The sequence below is a fragment of the Dasypus novemcinctus genome, chromosome 16 (assembly GCF_030445035.2).
Source record: "Dasypus novemcinctus isolate mDasNov1 chromosome 16, mDasNov1.1.hap2, whole genome shotgun sequence".
Classification (NCBI taxonomy): Eukaryota; Metazoa; Chordata; class Mammalia; order Cingulata; family Dasypodidae; genus Dasypus; species Dasypus novemcinctus.
In genome coordinates this window covers 49,375,505-49,395,954 of record NC_080688.1, presented here as the reverse complement: position 1 = coordinate 49,395,954, position 20,450 = coordinate 49,375,505, and the positions used below count along the sequence as shown (strand labels likewise).

Genomic DNA, 20,450 nt, shown 5'->3' with positions numbered 1-20,450 from the left:
TTAAAACAAATACACCCTCTTCTAACTTTCTCATCCTCTTTGGATGTAGAAAATACCAGCAATGATAAAATATGTGCAACTATATGCTGCTAACCTCTTCCCTCAAGCATACTAATAGTTAATAAAATCCTGCATGGAAAAGATTTAGAAAAGTTTCATTAAAACTGAAAGTTTTCAATTTCTAAATTATTTATTGTATTTTCTATATGTATACACTCTGCTTGCTGATACAGGGGATATAAAGTTTTAGAGTGTTGTCCTCAACTGGCTTCTCATCTAGCTGGGAAGTGAAAGTGAAGCACATAAAAGTTAACCAATGTCAAGCACTGGGTGAGTATATGGGAAATAAGAAGTTGAAAAATAAAAGGGGAAGATATCTAGGAGGCCTTGAATGGTTAGGGAGAACTTGATGCAAGAGGTAGAAGTGGTGAGGGGTCCTGCGATTTTGACAGAATTTGGACTGAATGGTTAAAGATCAAAGCCTATATTATACTGCCAGAGAGCATGAACTTTTATTGTAGAGGCAGGATATCATAACCCATCAGGAACTGCAAAATTCAGGAATGTGTAAGGATGTTTTACTCTAGCATTCAAACACCTTGTGGGCTGTATTTTCAACTGCATTTTCAAAGATTCTTTCTTATTCCCATATACACACTTTGTATATCATATGCTCCACCCATTGTTCTCTGAAATGATACACAGAGATATGTTATTTCCAAATTTTTCCTTATGATCTGCTCTACACTTGATTTTCTTCCATTGAAATGCTATCCCTTATTTAAAATTTAACTCAAATAATTAAGGAATGAGGGAGAATACGGAATATGAAAGTTTTACTATCTTCTCTAAACCGGATAATGGCCAATCAAAACCAAGGAAGAGAGAAATAGAACAAGCAGGGGATATGCTAAATGCTGTCATTGGCCATGGCATCTACAAGGAAGGTCACTGAATCCCAATTTCAGATTTGGTAATCCTGAATTTATTTGAGTAAGATATTGGTAACCACACTAAATATTCAATTCACTTGGGAGATTTCAAGGAAGATTTCATTCATTCATTGATTCATTGTTTATTCATTCATAATTCACCTTTACTCAACATTTACTAAGACATTTATATGCACCTATGTGTAGCACTTAATGGGTGCTGCAAATACAGTGGCAATAAAGAAAAGCCCCATGCCTTATATTCTAGCGCTATATGCAGCAGATACTTCCATGATGCTACATCCCTTTCAACTACTTGCCTTTGGCAAAGCTGTGGTATATCCTCATGTGCACTGATCAGTGGCCTACCTCAAGGTGCAAGTGAATAAATGCCCCAGACTCCCCACGCTTTGGTGGGACAATGCTAGTGCAACATGGTGCTGCGTCCCCAATGGTCTTGGAATCATGGAATGGAAGTGAGAATAAACCCTTACACTCCTGCTCCCAGTGACCCACTTTCAGAATATGTGTTTCCTGTCTCCATAGCTCTAGGCTCTGATGGGTTAGAAGTTCATGTCCCCTGGGAGAAGTCACTTCTCTTAGGGCAGGGCTTCTAAACCTTGGCCCTACTGACATTGTGGGCCAGATAGTTATTGTCCTGTGCACTGTGGGATGTTCAGCAGTATCCTAGAACTCTACCTACTGGAAACAGTAGCAAACCCCCTCTGAGTTGTGATAACCAAAAAATGTTTCCAAATATTGCCAAATGTCCATTTGGGGGCAAAATCTTCCCCGGCTGTGAACCACCACACTAGGGGCAAGGGCTCTGTTGTACTTAAAAGTTCTGCCTGGTTATCTGTGCTCCTCCTGCTGGACCAGCGAGCAAAGGGAGGAGCTAGCCCTAATAATCATGAGAAAATAGGATCACTGTTACCTAATGGGGCGCAGATGAAGGTGCCAGGAACTCTCAGATTTCCCTGTGGCACCTCTTGGTTCCTCCATACCTGGTGATGACAGTGAGCATGGACTGAAGCAAGGGCAAGGCAGCCAATTGCAGGCCCCTCAGGAATGGTGGTCTGAGTCACTCCACAGGCAAATCAGCAGAAGTGCTGGCCCAATGCAAGAAAAACCATAAATGGGTGTCAGAGGAGGGAGATGATGATCCTCTGTCACAGCCTTGAGAGCAGCTGCAGTGATGGAGCCTAGACCTGGTCCATTACCAGTCCTGTCACAAGCCTTCCTCATTCCTAGATAGTGTGACCAGCCTCCCCTTACAGTCAGTGACAGAGTGGACTTGTCCGAGGAACAATAGGCTGAGTGGTACAAGGCATAGACTGTACCAGAAATTTGTGATGCTCCATTTCATAGCCTCTACCCCAGCACAACTGTGGTAAACAATTCAATGTACTTGTCCTACCCAAGTATATAAAGCTTTGGGACTTTCTTTGAAGCATGAAAGCCTTTTAGGCAGCTTGCAGGTACAGCCTGAAAGCGCAGTGTGTTTGCCTTTAGGGACAACTCATAATCCATGGGAGATTAGGGCCTGCGACTGAATGCCCCACTCTCCGTTTTCCTTCTGTGGACAACAATTCCAGGGGGTCTTCAGCAGAACTGAGGCCCAGGTATCAGAAAGGTTCTTTTCCCTTCTGTTTCATATGATCTAACCCCTGGCTTCTGCTTCCAAGTAACCAGTACTCAACTTTGCTCCAGGCTCTTTCTATGTGGATGAGATAGAGCGGAGGGGTGTGGGGGTAGAGGAAGATAAACTAATTAAGACACAAAGCTAAGGAGTTTGGGTTTTATCCTTTACCTTGGAGGGCCTGATAAACATACCATCAGGTAAACATAAGACCTTAGCGAGCCAGGCAGGGCTTGAATTGGCAAGAGGCCCTGGGTAGTGGCCTCTGGTTCTACGTTTCCCCCAGCATATTTACTGCCTTTTTCGATGAGTACCATGATGAGAGAAAAGTGTGAAACATGCTCTCGGTAATGGGAAATCACTAAAAATAATTGAAGCCTAGGAAAAGTCTACAGAGATTTATTTTGAAAAAAAAAAAAAAGATTATTTCAGTAACTAGATAAAAGATGGAATGGAGAGGAAAAGTCAGATTCAGAGACATTGCTAGAAAGGGAATATTTCAGGTAAGAGATGATAAAAGAAAGGTAAATCTAGAGATAATCAGGACAAGATAGATGAAGGTCTCAGGATTGGTGAGGGAAAGGCACTGGAGGAGTATTTCAGGACACTGAAGGTACTAAAGGATGATGCTAGGAGCTGGAGAGGATGGCAACGATAGCGGGTCTGTGAGCACACACCTTTACCAACTGCCGGGACGAGGTCTAGTGAAGACAACGGGCATCGTGACAAAACGTTTGAAAGATATGCCTCTAAAAAGTCTGAGATTCATTTCAACGTCCCTTGTGGTTAGGGAGCTTTGGGAGGAAAGCAATCCATTTAGGAAGTCTAAAAGGGAAGAGCTGTTCCTATTGTATAGCTAGATTTTAATTAGGACTTCTAGGTGGAAGGCAAGTTCTCTGAAGAGGTAAAGGGATTTGTTTACTGGAGAGTCCAGGTATAGGAGTCACTGAGCAAAGGATTAGAATTACCCTACGTTTGAGAGCATATAGGTGTCTCATAAACTTCCACAGTCCATGCAGTGCCTAGTATATTGCACATTCTCAGCAAATGTTTATCATACTGTACTTGCTTTGTTTAGTATGAGTTTTAAAATTTAACTCAGCAGTTAGTCAAAGAACCAGTCATAGTGAGAAGAGCAATATGCAGGATTTCAGTTCTGTGTATACTTCCAGGCCAGGGCATGATTAGGTATTACTTGAAATTTCTGCATAATTTTAAAACACAAAGAAATACCAGATTCAGATTAGTTCTGACAGATTCTCAATATTTTAGGGCATGAAAATGCAAGGCAGGGTGATATAAACACATTAAAAAATATGGAAGTTAACCCTGAAGGAAAATGTTTTTCTTTTAAAACAGAAAAATAATATTTACTGCCAGAATCCCAGCCTATATGAGACAGCACAATTAAACATTAGGGTTAAATTAGACTTAGGAAATATGTGCCAATAAAACTGTTTTAAAATACACTATTAATTTTATGGCCTTTAAGAAATACTGTCCAAAAGATATAACATTTTAATGAGCTGGAACAATAAACATTTCTGAAAGGTTTTTTATTTATTGCTGAGTTATAAATTCCTGCTTTTCTGATTAGCTACAATAGAAACATTCATTCCCCAAATCCCAACTCTTTTCTAATGAAGTGTCGAATTTAAACTATTGATGAATTATGCTTCCTTTTAATGAAGAAGAGAAAAACTCTGATCATGCTGATTTTTTCTTAATGGCACACAAAGGGAAATAAATATTAGTAAAGGGAAACTTATTCATACAGTGGTATCTTTACCAAGCCTTAAACTCTTTATCGGTGAGCATATCACTTGCTTTTGGTATTGATTATATTAATACACTTTTTCAGTGATGTGGAATTCAAAAGCTTAAACTTTGTTGCTACCTGCACCCTATCCAATGTCTGAAGTTACATGAATATTAATTTAGTACAAAAATACATTTACATTTGATAAAAATCCTTTAAAAATCTCTATTACATTCTTCATTTGTCAATTTGTTCTGATTTGGTGTTTCTTGCAAGTGATTCAGAATGCTTGGTACGTGGGCTACTTGGAAGAATAGTGAGAAATGTGCTGGAGAGTTAGAGGAAGTGGCTACATAATAATACGGCACCTATGAAATAACTAAGCAATTTGGATTTCATTCTATAGGCAAGGAGGAGCCATTCAAAGAAAAGCCAAAACATGATGAAAAGATTCCTGCTGAGTTGTGCATGGGTCAGCAGACTGCTGTAACAGATATGGCATTCAGGAGGGGTGGCCCTAACACTATTAAGGAGGGACACTGGAGCAGAAACTTGCAAGAAGTGAGAAAGCAAGCCATGCAGCTCTCAGGAGGAAGAGTGTGCTAAGCAAATTATAAATGCAAAAGTCAGTCAGCAGGTGGGTCCTGCAAGGAGGTCCAAAGAGCTGGAGAGCAGTGGGGGAGAAGGAGGAACAGGAGATGAGGTGGATGAGTTGGCAGGATAATGTTGGGACTTGGAGGCCACTGTAAAGACGGGTTTTTCTCCTGAATGAACTGAGGAGCCTTTGGAAGAATTTTGGTCAGAGGAATCATATGATTTGACATTTCAAAAGGATAGCTACGATTGCTGCATTTAGAAAAGACTTTGGAGTGGTGCTGTCCAATTTTGATAGTAGTATAAATGTGAGTCACAAATGTAGTATTAAATTTTCTAGTATTGAAAATGTAAAAAGAAACTTGTGAAATTCATTCTAATATTGCATTAACCCAACACATCCAAAATGCTATCGTTTCAACATGTAACCAATGCTAATATTATTGAGATATTTTACATTCTTTTTGTATATTAAGTTTCAAAATCTGGTGCACCTTTTTATAGCACATCGCAATTCAGACTAGCCATTTTCAAGAGCTGAACATACTATGGACACTAGTATATAGTTATTGCAATAATCTTGGCAAAGGTGATGATAGCTTGGACTAGAGTAACAGCTGTGGATGTGGTAGGAAATGGCTGGATTTTGATTATATTCTGAAGGCTGAGTGATAGGATTTGATAACAGATTGGATGTTTGGTGTGGGAGAAAGCGAGCAAGCAAGAATGACAACAAAGACTTGGGCTGGGTAATTAAAAATATGAAATTGTTATTTATTAAAATGGAGAAAATGATCATAGAAGTAGGTTTGGTTTTAGACCAATTAAGTGTGAGAAGCTGAGTAGAATTTAAGCAGATGTCTTAAGATATGCTACTCTGGATATGATGAAGACAATGCTTTGGGAAAAGTAGAGACACTGACCCCTTTAGGAAAGCATCAAGAAAAAGCCAGGGAACAAATGATGACATACCTGGCCTAACGATGCCCAGGGGTGGGAGTGAGGATGAGGAAGCATACTCAAGACAGGAACAGGAGCCAGAACTGGTGGGGCTAAGTGAGCCTGGGTTTGGGGACTGGGGGGTGGGAGGTGCTGTGGAAGAGGCAAAGGTGTGAAAGATGATTCCTAGGAATATGGCTTCTATAGCTGGGTGAATGCTGGTGGCAGACATAAGAACAGGAAATGGTACATGAGGAGCAGCAATTTAGACAAAGAGATGATGGGCTTTGCTTTGTTTTTGGTGATGTGAAGGTATCTTAAGGATATCCAAGTAAAAATGTCTAATTAATAGTTTAGAATAGGGGTAAGAAGCCAAAAAGTAAGGTAAGAATTGGACACAGATAACTAGGAGGTATTAGCAAAGAAGCTGTCATTGAATACATGAATATGGATGAGACAATCCAAAGAAAATTTTCAAAACAGAAGATGGTTTAAAATAGAGCCCAAGGGACACCAACATAGAAAAAGAGTAGGAAGCAGAAGTGGATCCTGTACGAAGACTGAGCAAAAAAGCAACCAGAGGTAGGATGAAAATCAGAACAAGAGACATCATAGGTGCAAGGGAAGAAATGTGCTACTGTCTATCAAGGCATTTGGAATTATTTATGTCAACACTATGTTAGCTGTTATGTCCAATAAAAAAATCAATAAGATTCTCACAGCAAGGACAAGCAAGACACTGGGAGACAAAGTAGGAGTCTAATGCAATAGCAAAACAGTAATGAGAATATGATATAAGCTGTTATCATTGGCACACTTACACCCTACATGATCAAGAATCCAGCGTCTTTGTAGTCTATACTCCAATATGAATTAAAATCAGGGTATTCATTCTTTCTAAAAGGTAATAGTATTTCATCTTTTACCTTATCATTAATTGTAAATAAGATGGTCCAGGAAATTCAATGAGTATGCTCAATTTTTATTGATAAGAGAAAATGTTATTCATTAAGCATAAAGTTAAGCATAAAAATGAAAGGGAGCGCTAAGACAGTGTAAGTAAGGAAAATAGGATCAATAATATATTTAGGTTAATTATACATATAAATAATCTTAATATTGCATGAAGACAATAGTTCCCAAATTGTGCTTGGCAAAACAGGTATTTTAATAGGTAATAATAATTTTAATAGGTAATCCATCTTAAAGGGAGTTCATTTTTCCATTCAATAAATATAAGCCTGGACTTACCAAAGATGGTTAATAGGTTTCTTTACTGTAAGTATTCCCGAATATGCTAACTTATTTAAACTCCTAAGAATATATCTATAAGGAAGTATCACTCAAACGTTTGAAACTTGTAATCCTCTCATACAACAATTATCAATAGCTGATGGTATAAATGTTCTCTGGGATACAGTGTGGGAAATGATGCATTAAGAAGTAAGGAAATATCATTGAAAGAAGCAAAGGAGATAAACCTCACAGAGTGACTTGCATGCACTAGATGCTCAATGACTAAAGAAATGAATGAATGAAAATTTCTAGGATCTGGACATGGGATAATTTTTAGCACAGTACAACATTCAAAATTAATAAATAAGTAAAAAATTGTACAAGATGGTGCAATGAGTTTTAGTACAAAAGCCTAAACAACCTCAAGTTCAAGGCCCACAGGATGCATCTTAATTATTTTGATATTACTTTTAAAAAATTTATCAAAGTATAAGTATATATAACTTTTTCTTTAATTAGAGACTATGGTTATAAAGTACTCAAGACTGTAATTATGTGGTAAAGAAAAAAAAACTATTATACCATTTCCATCCTCCATCTAATTTTTAAACTAATATGCATAAAACCAAGTTAACTGAACATTAAAGGCAATCTGAGAGAGAAAATATTACAAAAACATCAACATTTTGATTGAGAGGTATGAAATATGGATGGCCTTTTGTATCTTCATTGTTACACTGGAGTTTATAATTTAATTCTTCTTCTGAGCTGAGATGTTTCCTCTTCTTCCTATTACTTGCTGATTTTGTGGTCACTGCCAAGCACTAAAGAAATCACAAGGACTGAGGTCCAGCATGCAAGAGCTTGGGAGATGGCAGTTTCAGTACACTCAGGATTATGGTAGTTATAATGCTTAACTGAAATGAATTTGCTGAGAGAGAGGAATGGGCAGGAAAAGTGCATAGCAACATTTAATTATTACATGAGATAGATATATGAATATGTAAACTGTGAAAGGCTTTGAAAATTAAGGTTATAAAATGGCATTATGATAACTAATCTTCTAGAAACTATCACCTTTTTATTAAAAATATACATGTAGGGAAGCAAATGTGGCTCAAATGATAAGGCCTCTGCCTACCATATGGGAGGACCTGATTTCAATCTCTAGGGCCTCCTGGTAAAAAAGAAGAGAAAGCGTGCCTGCGTGGCAAGGCAGTGCCCACATGGCAAGCTGAGTGTCCCCACGAATGCCTGCACAGTGAGCTGACTGCCTGTGTGAGTGTCTGCATGGTGAGCCAGTGCCTGTGTGGTGAGAAGAGAGCCTGCGTGGTGAGCCAGTACCCATGTGGCGAGTTGAGTGCCCGCACAGCAAGTCGAGTGCCCGTGCAAGTGAGTCACGCGGCAAGATGATCATGCAACAAAAGAGAGATGAAGGGGAGAGTCAAGGTGAAGCACAGCAGAGACCAGGAACCGAGGTTGTGCAATTGATAGGGAACCTCTTTCCACATCAGAGGTCCCCAGGATCAAATCCCGGTGAATCCTAGAGGAGAAAGACGAGAAGAAAAAAAGAGAAACAGATACAGAAGATCACACAGCAAATGGACACAGAAAGCAGGGTGGGAGAGGGGGAGGGGAAGAAAAATAAATAAAAGTAAACATTAAAAAAAATATATATATATACATGTAGTGCATTTATAAGCTGAGTTTGGCTTAGAGAGAGGCCACATTTGAGCAACAAGGAAGGTTTCAGGAGGTAACTCTTAGGCAACATACAATACTGGGCTAAGTTTCAATTTCAAAAGAAAATGTTCATAAGTACAATCATCAATATCAAGGGCCTGGAGCAATGGTCCATTCTCCTTCACTAGGTACTGCCCCTGTACTCAGGACACACTACCTTTCCCTAGTGTGGGATATAACTCCTGGGGATGAGCCTCCCTGATAACAAGGGATTATTACCAAGCGCCAACTGGCAATGCACCTAGAAAAAGACCTTGACTATAAGGGGGAAATGGTAAATATAGTTGAGTTTTTATAGCTAAAAGATTTCAAAGTGAGTTGGAAGGTCATTCCAGAGGTTATACTTATGTACTGTCTCAGTAGGCTCTCACTGACTGCCACAGTAAATAGTGCCTCAAATAGCAGGGCTCCTGAGGGCTCTAAAAACACCCAGACAGTATAGGGAAGGCACATAGCTTAGGAACTTGGCACCCTGCCAGTGGGCTTTACCCACTGGCAGAGCACCAGCATGACAGAGTTGGAATCATTTGTTGTTTCCCAACACATGGCTCTTCTGCCCCTGCTATGTGAACTTACAGTTAGTACTATACTTGAGGTGTATGTCCAAGAGACTTAAATCTTTGGTCTGTCCATGTGCCATTTGGGCCCTGAATCTCAGCATCTACAACACCTACTCTCCACTTGATTGGACTCACCCAAGACAACTAACAAGGTGATGATGGTGGACAATGCCCATCCCAAGGAACAGAGAGAGTCTGTAAGCAAGATCACTCCATCCATCTGCCTCATGGGATCTAAATCCCTTCTCAATTAGAGGCAGAGTGGGCATCACCATCCCAGAATCCTCAGGATTGGGGAATGAACAATGGACTAAAGTAGACTATTATTCTACTATAGATTTATTGTTACTCTAGCAATGGAAGAACTTTTATCATTCATGTGGAGACAGTGGCCACAAGAAGTTGTGATGAGAGGGAGAGAGAAAAATAGGTGTAATATGGAGGCATATTCAGGACATTGGAATTGTTCTGCATGATGTTGCTATGATGGATACAGGACATTATATATTTCATCATAACTTACAAAATTGTGTGGGATAGAGTGTAAACTGTAATGTAAATTATAATTTGTGGTTATTGGCAACGTTTCAATATGTGTTCATCAATTGTAACAAAGGTACCACACTAATGAAGGATGTTGTTAATGTGGAAAAGTGCGGAAGGGGAAGGGGATGGGGCATATGGGAATCTCCTATATTTTTTATGTACCATTTATATAATCCAAAGTTTCTTTAAAAAATAAAGAATTAAAAAATACATGTATACACACATAAACATGTTTATCTACCCATATATATATGTATATGTTTGTGTACATGTGTGTGTGTGCACAGTATTTTCTTTCCCTCTAAAAACACAATTTGTATGCAATCCAACCACTTGGTTAACATGATGGTCTCCCCGGAATGGAGTATCCTGCATTCTCCAAGAGAAATGTTCTTCCTTCCACCAGATCCCTTCCTAAACATCCAAGTCTGTAGAGATATTTAATCAGACTTTGGGAAAGCCACCACTTATAGTAAGACATGTTGGCAAGTAATTTCTCAGGCTCCAATTATGGGAAAAAAGGAATTTCCTGGCAATAAGAGAGAAGAAATATTTGCTAGCAATTATTGCTCTTAGCTGGTTTGTGTGTCAGCAAAACAATTTAGGAAACCACTTTTGAGCAATACATATACCAGAAAAAGTATAAGAATGTCAATGTTCACTTTCAAAAGGTTAAATTATTGAGTTTCAACCACTGTAATTTATATGATTTATCATAAATTGCCATACAATATTTTAAAAAACAATAATCATTGCACAATGTCATGCTACACTTTCACATTTGGCCACTTTTCCTATAAATCATACTGTTTTCAAATGGCAAAAGGATAAATCCCTTTTCAAACTGATATAACTTCTCTGATGCTTCAACAGCCTGCTCAGAAGAGATCTAGCCTGTGGTGAAACAGATGAGAATAAATCAAATAAAGACATCTAACAGCAAAAAAATAAAGCCATTGGCAGAACAAGTTTTAATCAGCTTCACCAAAATCAGAGAAGTGAGTTTTGATGTTCACGGTGCATTGATTTTATTACAAATGTGTAAAAACTCCTGGCCACACTTTGGGGCATTCTGATGGGCCTTGATTAAGAAGTGATGTTTTCAAAATGACCAAAGGCAGATAAATAAAATGTGAACAAGTTTTAGCAAATAAAGAATCCATGTATGTCTCAAAAGATAATCACTCTTGTATGTCTATTTTTAGAAATGCTCCTCTGTGGAGGCAGGGGAGTGGGAAGTAAAATTCCAATGTGCCCAACCAAATTAAATAATGCTTTGTTTAGTGAAACGCAAGCTCATTCTTGTTAAGATAGAATGAGATTATGCTATAATGTAGTGGGAATCAATGAATCATTGTTTCCACTTATAATTCATTGAACAGCTGTGTGGAAGTGAATATCTATTAATCATTAATTTCTTTAACAAGTGTTTCATAAGCACCTACTACATGCCAGGGACTGTGAAATAGAAACAAAGCTTCTGCTGCCACAAAAGCCTAGCACCCAGAGTAGAACAGAAAAGGGGGAAATGTTCATGATAGAATAGTAAGTACGAGAAGAAAAGGATGCTTTGAGAACCCCCAAGTCTGAGCAACCAGTAGGCCTTTAATTCCACCTATTGCAATCTGTCAATGCCTATGCCTAAAGGTACCTATTTCCTCCTATCTCCAGTTTAATAATGTCCACAATCTATTTATTGCTCAACTGGTAACTGGTAACTATCATGAATTTAATGCCTACAACAACCCTGAAGGAAGGCAAGCAGTGAATCATAATTCGAACCACCAAATTGGTCCTTTTTATATTATACCACATGGCTTTCTTTAATTTTCAGACATTCATTCTTCCATTCAAACCACTTATATGCTTGGTGCTGGGAATACAAGGAACAAAAATAGCATGGTCTGTGACCTATAAAGTTATAATTAAGTACCATGTTAGGGCCACTGAAGGAAACATGCAAAGTACACTGAGAGACCATAGGGTGCATGTTTGTGCAGGAAGGATCATAAACAGAGATAAATATGAAGGAAGTGCAGGGAGGAGAGGACCCCAGGTAACTTGAGTAGATGATGAGAAGCCACCAAATTCTGAAAATGCAGGTAAAGAATCTTGCTATGAATGGAAATAGAGTGAGGGTATAAAGGAACATGTAGCATTAAGATTTTTTGCTGCTCTTGTTTTGCCTGTTTGCCTTTTTATTTTTTAGATGAATATTCTTAGTTGAGAAGAAGGATTCATCTTTCCATGCTCCCGTGTCATCACTTATAAACTATGACTATCAAACTATTTTCATAAGAGTTTTTGTGAGAATTAGACTTCAGAAAAATATAAAATGTTTCAAATAGTGTCTGTTTCAGAGCAAGTTCTCAATAGGTTTTTCTAGAATAATAATTATATTTATATTATATATGGTTACACATATAATTACAATTATCAATATAATAATAATAATTTGGTGAAGAGTAGAGCAGACACCCTACAGTAACTCCCAATGGGTCATGCCTTTGTATAATTCCATCCCTTGAGTTTAGATAGAATCTATGATTTGCTTGTAGCTAACAGAATATGGCAAAGGTGTTGGGATTTAACTCCACCAATTATATGATATTATATAAGACTTAGACTGGAGTGAGAGAGACTCTCATGCTGGTTTTGAAGAAGCAAGCAACTGTGTTGTGAACTGCCTATGAAAAAGGGCAACCTCTAGGAGTTTAAAGACTTTGTCCTAAACAGAATTCTGCCAACCTAAAGGAGCTCAAAAGAGGACTCTGAGTGACAAGATGAGGTTTCTAGCCTTCCTGACACCTTGATTATATCCTTTTGCAACCCTGAGCAGAGGACCCCACCTAGACATGACCCTTGTCAGATAACTCTATGCTATTTTACGCTGAAAATTATGAAGCAAAGGAAAACTAATGCAGAGGGGAGAGGAACAAAACTCGTCTGATGACTTCTCATTTCTCTGTTGGTGGAGAGACAAAATTATCTGTTGAAAATACTGTGTGTGTGTTTGTGTATGTGTTTAGGGGATGAGGGAGAGAATGTAGAACTCAAAGCACTACTATCAGAGAAGACAGATTAAATAGAAAGCACTTGAAAAGAGCAGATGTTAATCTCTATAAGGGCAGGGACTTGCATAACATGGCAGAGTAGGTGTTTAACATTTATTGTTGAATGAACTAGTTTTGTTGTGGTTTAGTTGTATGACTGCCTGATGCATCCATGTAAACAGTTCTGTGATAAAGGCATCAAAAAGATCCTTCTGTTAGGGTATGTGAACAAATGATTTTATAAGAAACATGGATAGCAGGAGCTATTTGTAGTTGCTGGGTTTGATGAGAAGTAAACAAAGAAAAAGAAAGCATACCGTGGATTTCAGCTTTCTTCTAAGGGCTATCAGTGCCACAAGTATGTCACTGTAACAACTTTCCAAATTTTGGACAATAGATCTAGTCAAGTCAAGTCAATCAGCTGTGGGCAACCCAGGCAACTAAAGAATATTCAGGGATAATTTCAATTTTATGTACACCCCAATTTCTCTAATGTCCTCTAAGCAATAAAAAACCTGATATCCGATATATGCAAGACATTCCCTGGCATTCTTCTTAAATAACTAACCCAGTGTGTGACAGTAGAAAGAGGGCTGGGTTTAAAGTTAGAAAACCTGGCTGCTAATCCCAGTTTTGCAACACAGCTGTCTGTGGATGCTCTAGCTTCTTAATGGTTCAGTGACTCTGTCTTGTTACTCAAATGGGGAAATTAAACATACTCAACTTGCAAGGCATATTAATTAGAAATAATGGGTGTGAAGAATCCAAGATACTACTTAGCACATAACATATGAAAAATAAAATTTTAAATGTTAATATATAATACTAACCATCATTCATTGAGTGCTTGAGATCCTGTAAATCTCAGACTTCGCAAGTACATCTTCCAAGTTTATATCTGAATACAGATACCATGATACAGAAGAGGCAGTTTGATAGTTGGAGAGTGTTCTGCACTGGGTAGGTTCTGATGACTGAGTGCTGCCTGGTCCCATGACCTCCACTGTCTCCATTCTGAGAAATCAGTCCTACCACCCAGGCCATAGCTGACTGACCCACACATCAGTGCCTGAGCCAAAACTGTCTCACATAGACGCTCTATAATTTAAGATAGCCAATTTGTCACCTCCTCCCTATTTGGAGGAAAGGTATAGGATCTGAAATCATAATAGATGGCTTGAGAGGGACAATGTTACCCCAGAATCATACAGCAAACTAAAATCGAGGTCAACGCATGTTTGTCCACTCTTCCCCCCCACCGCCACTTAAAGTTTTTTTGTTTTGTTTGTTTTTGTTTGTTAATCCCCAATGGATATCTATTTCTTACAACTTGATCCAGGATAAACTAACACAGCTAAAAAGCATTATACTGAGTAATGTGTTAAACATTTTCCACTTTGAAGACAGTGTGCAGTTCACTGGAGAAAGAAATTCCATTTACAAAGAAAGCCAAGACCATGAAAAAAAAAGTTGAATTACAAACTAATAATAAGCCAGGAGTTTAACCCAAATTACACTATAAGGGTAGAGTTTCATAAAGATAAGACACTAAATCAATCTTTAAATGTTAAAAACAAAACAAAAAACCATTCATGTCACCTATATTATATACCTGTGGCAAGCATCTAGATTAAAATTTTAAAATATACAGTTTTCTTTTCATTAGTAATAGAGAATGCCTGCAGTCCAGTCCTACCTTATATTTGAAAGACCTATGCCATAGCTTAATGGCATGCCAAACCTTCTTCCTTTATTTCCTCATTTTCTGAAACACATTCTATGGTAGTAATCCATGAAGTGTTTCCAGGGAAATAAAAGATTTTATGGCCAATTAAGTATGAGAGGCAAAGTTCAAATGTTTTTCTTCACTGCAGAGCTTCTGGAGCCTTTACTATGCAAATGAGGGCAGTATTTCCCAAATTCCTGGAAGTTCAGAAACCTGCTCTTCACAACTATTCTGTGGAATTGGTGTTCTATTGCTTATGTTCACGGTAGGAAATACTGCCTTACTACTATATGTGGCAGTCTGAAGCTTTTGTGGCCTCCCCAAAATCCTGTTCTTAAAGCTAATCCATTCTTGAGCAAGTACACCTAATGTAGGCAGGACCTTTTGATCAAATTACTTCAGTAAAGGCCTCAGATTAGATTGCATGAACCAAGGTGGTTCTTAATCCTTTTACTGGAGTCCTTTATAAACAGTGGAATAAAAACTGCAGACAGAAAGAAAGTTGTAGAGACAGAGAAGAACCCAGAAGCTGAGAGAGAAGGCCCTGGGAGCCAGAAGCTGAGAGGAAGTCACTTTAGCCAGAAACTGAAAGCAACAAAATTCAGAGGAGAGGGGAAAGATGAGCTGCTGCCACCACCACCATTGTGCCCTGCCACATGCCTGATCACCCACAGCTGCAGCTTGGGGAAAAGGATCTCCTGCTGATGCCTTTATTTGGACACGTTCACGACCTCAAAACTGTAAGCTTCTAATCTAATAAATTCCTACTGTAAAAGCCAACCCATTTCTAGTATATTGCTCTCAGTAGCTTTTCGCAAACTAAGACACTATTATATCAAGTCAGCACACTAGGAAGTTAGAGACCTGGAATCTGCTTTATTAGTCTGGCCCTGAATAGACACATTTTCATAAACTCCAATTTAATGTACTGTCAATCTGTTAGCAAAGGCCAAAATCACTAATGGCCTTTATGAATGATGTCCTCACCAGTCTTACAAAATAGCCATTGAAACATTATTCAAATGTCATTGAGATTTTCTGACATGCAAACCAATGTTTCCTTTGAGCTAGAAATGCAGTCTCTCTCTTTGTGCTTGCCTCCTGCCTTTACTCTCAGGAATCTCTGGACTAAGTCATGTGCTCAAATGCTGGGTTCATTCTTGTGGGTTTCTAGAATAATGCCCACATGCCACCTGGAGTAGTTTGGTATTATTTATGAATTCCAAAAACAGATATTGGCTTATGTTTGTAAACTGCCCTGTTTGCACAATAGATTGTACTGGATTCAGAGATTTTACTTTTACTTGATTCGATAATGATTAAGGTTGTGATTGGGTCACGCCAGTAGGATGTTGAGTCCTCGCCCCCTTGGTAGGTGGGGACTCACATAGAAACTGCACCATAGAGAAGGGAGGTTGGAGTTTTGAGCTAGATCCCTGGAAGTGAACATACAGGAGAAGAATACAGAGGAATAGAGACAGTTCCTTAGACATGGCAGAAGACCCAAGGAGAGAGACAGTATCATTCACCTGATAGTCTACAGCTGGGCTTGTGGAGAGAGCACAGCAGCTGGCTTTGGAGAGGAACCCAAGAAGCCTGAACCCTGGCAGACATCAGCAGCCACCTTGCTCCAACATGTGGCAACAGACTTTGGTGAGGGAAGTAACTTACACCTTACAGTCTAGTAGCTGTAAGCTTCTACCCCAAATAAATACCCTTTATAAAAGCCGACAGATTTCTGGTATTTTGCATCAACACCCCTTGGCTGACTAATACACCACCCCCTTCCTCTTTATTACCTGCCTCTTGTCTCTTTACCTATGTGCCAACAGTTTCATTTTTTAAATATATTTTAATGTTTAGAGAAGTTTTAGGTTTACAGCAAAATGATGAGAACGTTTAGAAGTTCCTGTGTACTCTTCCTCATCCCTGCATATATGATAGTTTCATTTTTTTATCATACGTATCCTAATATTTTAGGAATGCAAACAGTCCATAAATAATAAAACCAGTTTTAATTAGTAGATATTTGATAAATGAAAAAAATCTTAAAACTAAAATTGAAAATAGGACCATCATTGCTAATAAAAAATTAGCACACAGAGATGATGTTTCAGGCATCTGTCAAATTAAGGAGTTTTTCAATAATTAAAAATCAGCACTGGGCCCACTCCCTACAACAAAAGCAACTTTCCTTCCAATTACTGTGCCTTGAAGCAATACTGAAGGCTGAGCCAATATAATCAAGTTTAAAAAGGCCAAGAGATAACTCTGGGGCAAAATGAACAGCCTACAGAGAGTTTTCAAACACAGATGTCCATGCTAGAACCTGCACACCTCCAATTGGTTTCAGATCATTAGGAATGAAATTGCTGAGTTTTTAGAGAACGTGCTGGTTCAGAAGCAAAAATCATGAGAGAACAGGGCACTTAGGATATCTCAGTAGGGTCATCTGGACTCAGAATTCAAATGAAACACACAAAAGTTCAGCAAGTGAGTGCAGGGAGTGTAAAGCGGTGGTCTCCAGCATGGCACTCAGCCCTAAGCTATGGACACAATGACACTTTGGGATACAGGAACAAAGTGAAATAGAGTAAAACCCTGAGCCCTTGACCTCCATTTCCATCATCAGGTGTCACTTATGGAAAGGGACCTCCACAGGGGAAAACTCCCCCATGTTCCTTCACTTTCTGTGTACCTCAAAGCATTACACTCAACTTGTTTCCAGTTTTGTAATGTTGCCAATTATACATTTTAATTAAACCAGTTTCCCTAAAATGGACAATGGGCTAGAAAAGATTCCTAAGAATAAAAGTAGACAGCAGTTAATACTAATACGAACATGTAAGCCAACAGGAATAGAGCAGAGCTGGCCTGGCCTGTTTTGCCCATATGAATTCACAGTGAGCCAAGGAGGGAGAAGAACCAGCTGAGGAGAGTGGGGAGATGTGAGGAGCTGTCCAGAGCACGGGTCTCAAGAACATACCAATCCAGGAAGCCAACTGCAATCTAAAGCCGAGCTGGGGAAAACTTGGACAGAATAAAAACGATGAAATATGGGAGCAATAAGAAATACCCCTGGCCCACTTTAGACTTAGGACTATCCCATCTGGCCTTTGGGAAGTTACTGTAACCATATGAAACTCATTTTTTAAAAATCTATAAAATAAAGTGATTAAAATAGATCTCTTATGTTTCTTCCAGACCCAATGTTCTGTGACATAGGTATGGCAAAGAAAAATAAATCCTGAAGGTCAGGTTCAAAGTCACGACAGTTCGTGAAAACGAGGGTCAAACAGAGCTTTGAGGAAACAAGGTACTGACAAGCTCTCTAAGCAACATGATTCTATGTGCCTGTGATGTGCCTATACTGAATGTGATTTCAATCACTCAAGCTGTGCGGCACTAAAACATTTGAACAGATATTGTTGAGACGCAAACGAGTAGGTGTGGGTGCAGGGTTATCACTGAACACCTCAAAGAGCAAAGGTAATGATGATCTCCAGGGAAAACTTTTTTAGAATAAGAAATACCACTTAAAACGCATGTGTATGCATTGTGTGGGGATGGTTTTCACAATTATGGGGGTATCCCTGGCCATTAGTGAGCAAAGGGGAAAGACACAGAGGCCTTGCAACATGCGGGACCGTCACACGTGGTGGGCAACTGCCCTGCACTGCGTAGGCCTTGCGTGACCTGCTTGATAGTCTAAGACTAGACTGGAACTCCACATTTTTGTGTGCATTTTGATATATAATGAATTTTCTTTCTAGGTATGCACCAACCCCATATTTTGGAGAATACTGTACTTTGTTGGGTTCAGAACTGTTATACAAGTTCCTCATGGAAAATTCTGTTACTGGTGTTTGGGCCACTTGAGGTAGTTCTATCGACAGTCTAGCACCTCTGAGTCAGTCTGCAGGTGTAGCTACGGTGCTCCCAGTTTCTAGGTTTCTACTCCCTGACGCCTTCATGGATGTTCACACCTGACCATTTACAAATGGAAACACATAATGTGTTGTTATTATTTCCTTTTATTTCCCTTGCACCCTACAATTACCATATATTATTTACCTGTTTAAAATAGATGGATTACCTTTCAGAACTTTTGTTTCAACACAATAAAGATAGCTTTAAAAACCATACATTTAAAAAGAGGTTATTGTTGCTAAAACTTTTACTTGCATCAGTGGGTTTAAACCTTTTGGAGTCACAGTGCCTTTTCTATATCTTCTGTGTGGCAGACTGCTTATTGCCTCACACTAACCATTCTCCACTTCATTCTTATGTTGTCATGATCACCTTCCCTGAGCTTGAGCAGTTTTACAGGTGTTTCCCAGATCCCCTTGTGGTTAACTGTGGCAACGTTCTAAAGAATTTGAGCTTGCCATATAGTATCCTTACACTAGGACATGGATGCATGAGTTTCAATCACTGAGAATAAGGCAATACCCTGGCAGCAGATGGAACAAGAAGACAATAAATTTAGTTCCTACATAACCCCAATGGGCAGAACTGCCTTCTCTCCATGGACCAGCTGTCTACTTGTGCACTGTTATGTGAGGGAAAAACTGCTATCATGATTAAGCCACCCTTTTGGGGACTCTATGTTACAGCAACATAGTTCCTATTTCGACTAATACATCATGGAAACAAACAAAGACAAACATATAAACATGCAAATATACAAAATGCTGTGTAAAATTTCAGGAGTTTCATGGACCACTGAAGCTTTTATGGGGACTCTGGGTTAAAGTTTTGTCAAAAGTGGTGATAGCTAAAAAGTCTCTAAGGACAAGTGGCTTTAAAAAACATATGTTTTTTTGTTTTGGAGCAGTTTTAAGGAAGCTCATTTTGTCAGCCAGTACTGCAATCTACAGGATTGAAATAAAAGAGCTTTCTGAAATATGAATGCATGATTAAATGATCGCCTCCTTCCCAGTAACCTAAACTCTTTCATCTCTCTTATCTTTACTTTCAGGCCTGCAAGAATGACATAATCATAATGAATGTCAAAGCTTATTTAAATGTGTCAATGTATATACAAATGGAACAACAACAATTTAGACACATAATTCCTTAAATGCGAAAAATCATTAAATACCAACACCCATCTTTTCTTTCTGTCATTAATAAAGGGATAATTTCTAAAGCAAACTTACCTTGTGATAAATGCATGAAGTGGTAAAAAAAGAGCCACACTTATAGACTATCACTAGCCATTATGAACAAATACCCCCAGGATATGAGAATTTTAGTAAAATAATAGTAACTGGAGGATCAACAACAGTTATCAAATTTTCCCCAAAACAATATTATTTTCCCTTTAATTCTCACACATCCTAGCAAGCAAAAAATAATACCTGAAGAAAAAGTTGTTGTCATTGACCTGGAAATTGAAGGAGTACATGGACCTAATTAATTCATTTCATAAGAAGAAAAAGTAAAGAAATAAGGATTGCGGCTTTAATGACTGTATCACCATTTACTTCAGCAACTGCAGGAATGTATTAGAATTGAAAAATTTTTGACAGGCATTTTATACTGCTGATGGATACTTGAGTGACTAGCCAACAAATCTGAGAACACGTGAGCCATGAGAAGAATTCTTAGCAAAGCAATAGCTTTAACAATGCAGTGTTGGCTCTGCAAGGGCTACCCACGGCTCCCTCTCTCTCCACATGATGATCTAATCACACCATATGCTCTCACCCACAGGACAC

At 38.7% G+C, this 20,450-nt stretch overlaps 1 protein-coding gene across 1 annotated transcript in view; it reads right to left on the bottom strand.

The window, feature by feature from the left end:
• Positions 1 to 20,450, bottom strand: part of ASXL3 (ASXL transcriptional regulator 3) — a 186,424-nt gene that overhangs the window by 16,340 nt on the left and 149,634 nt on the right. The gene's annotated exons all lie outside the window — the stretch shown is intronic.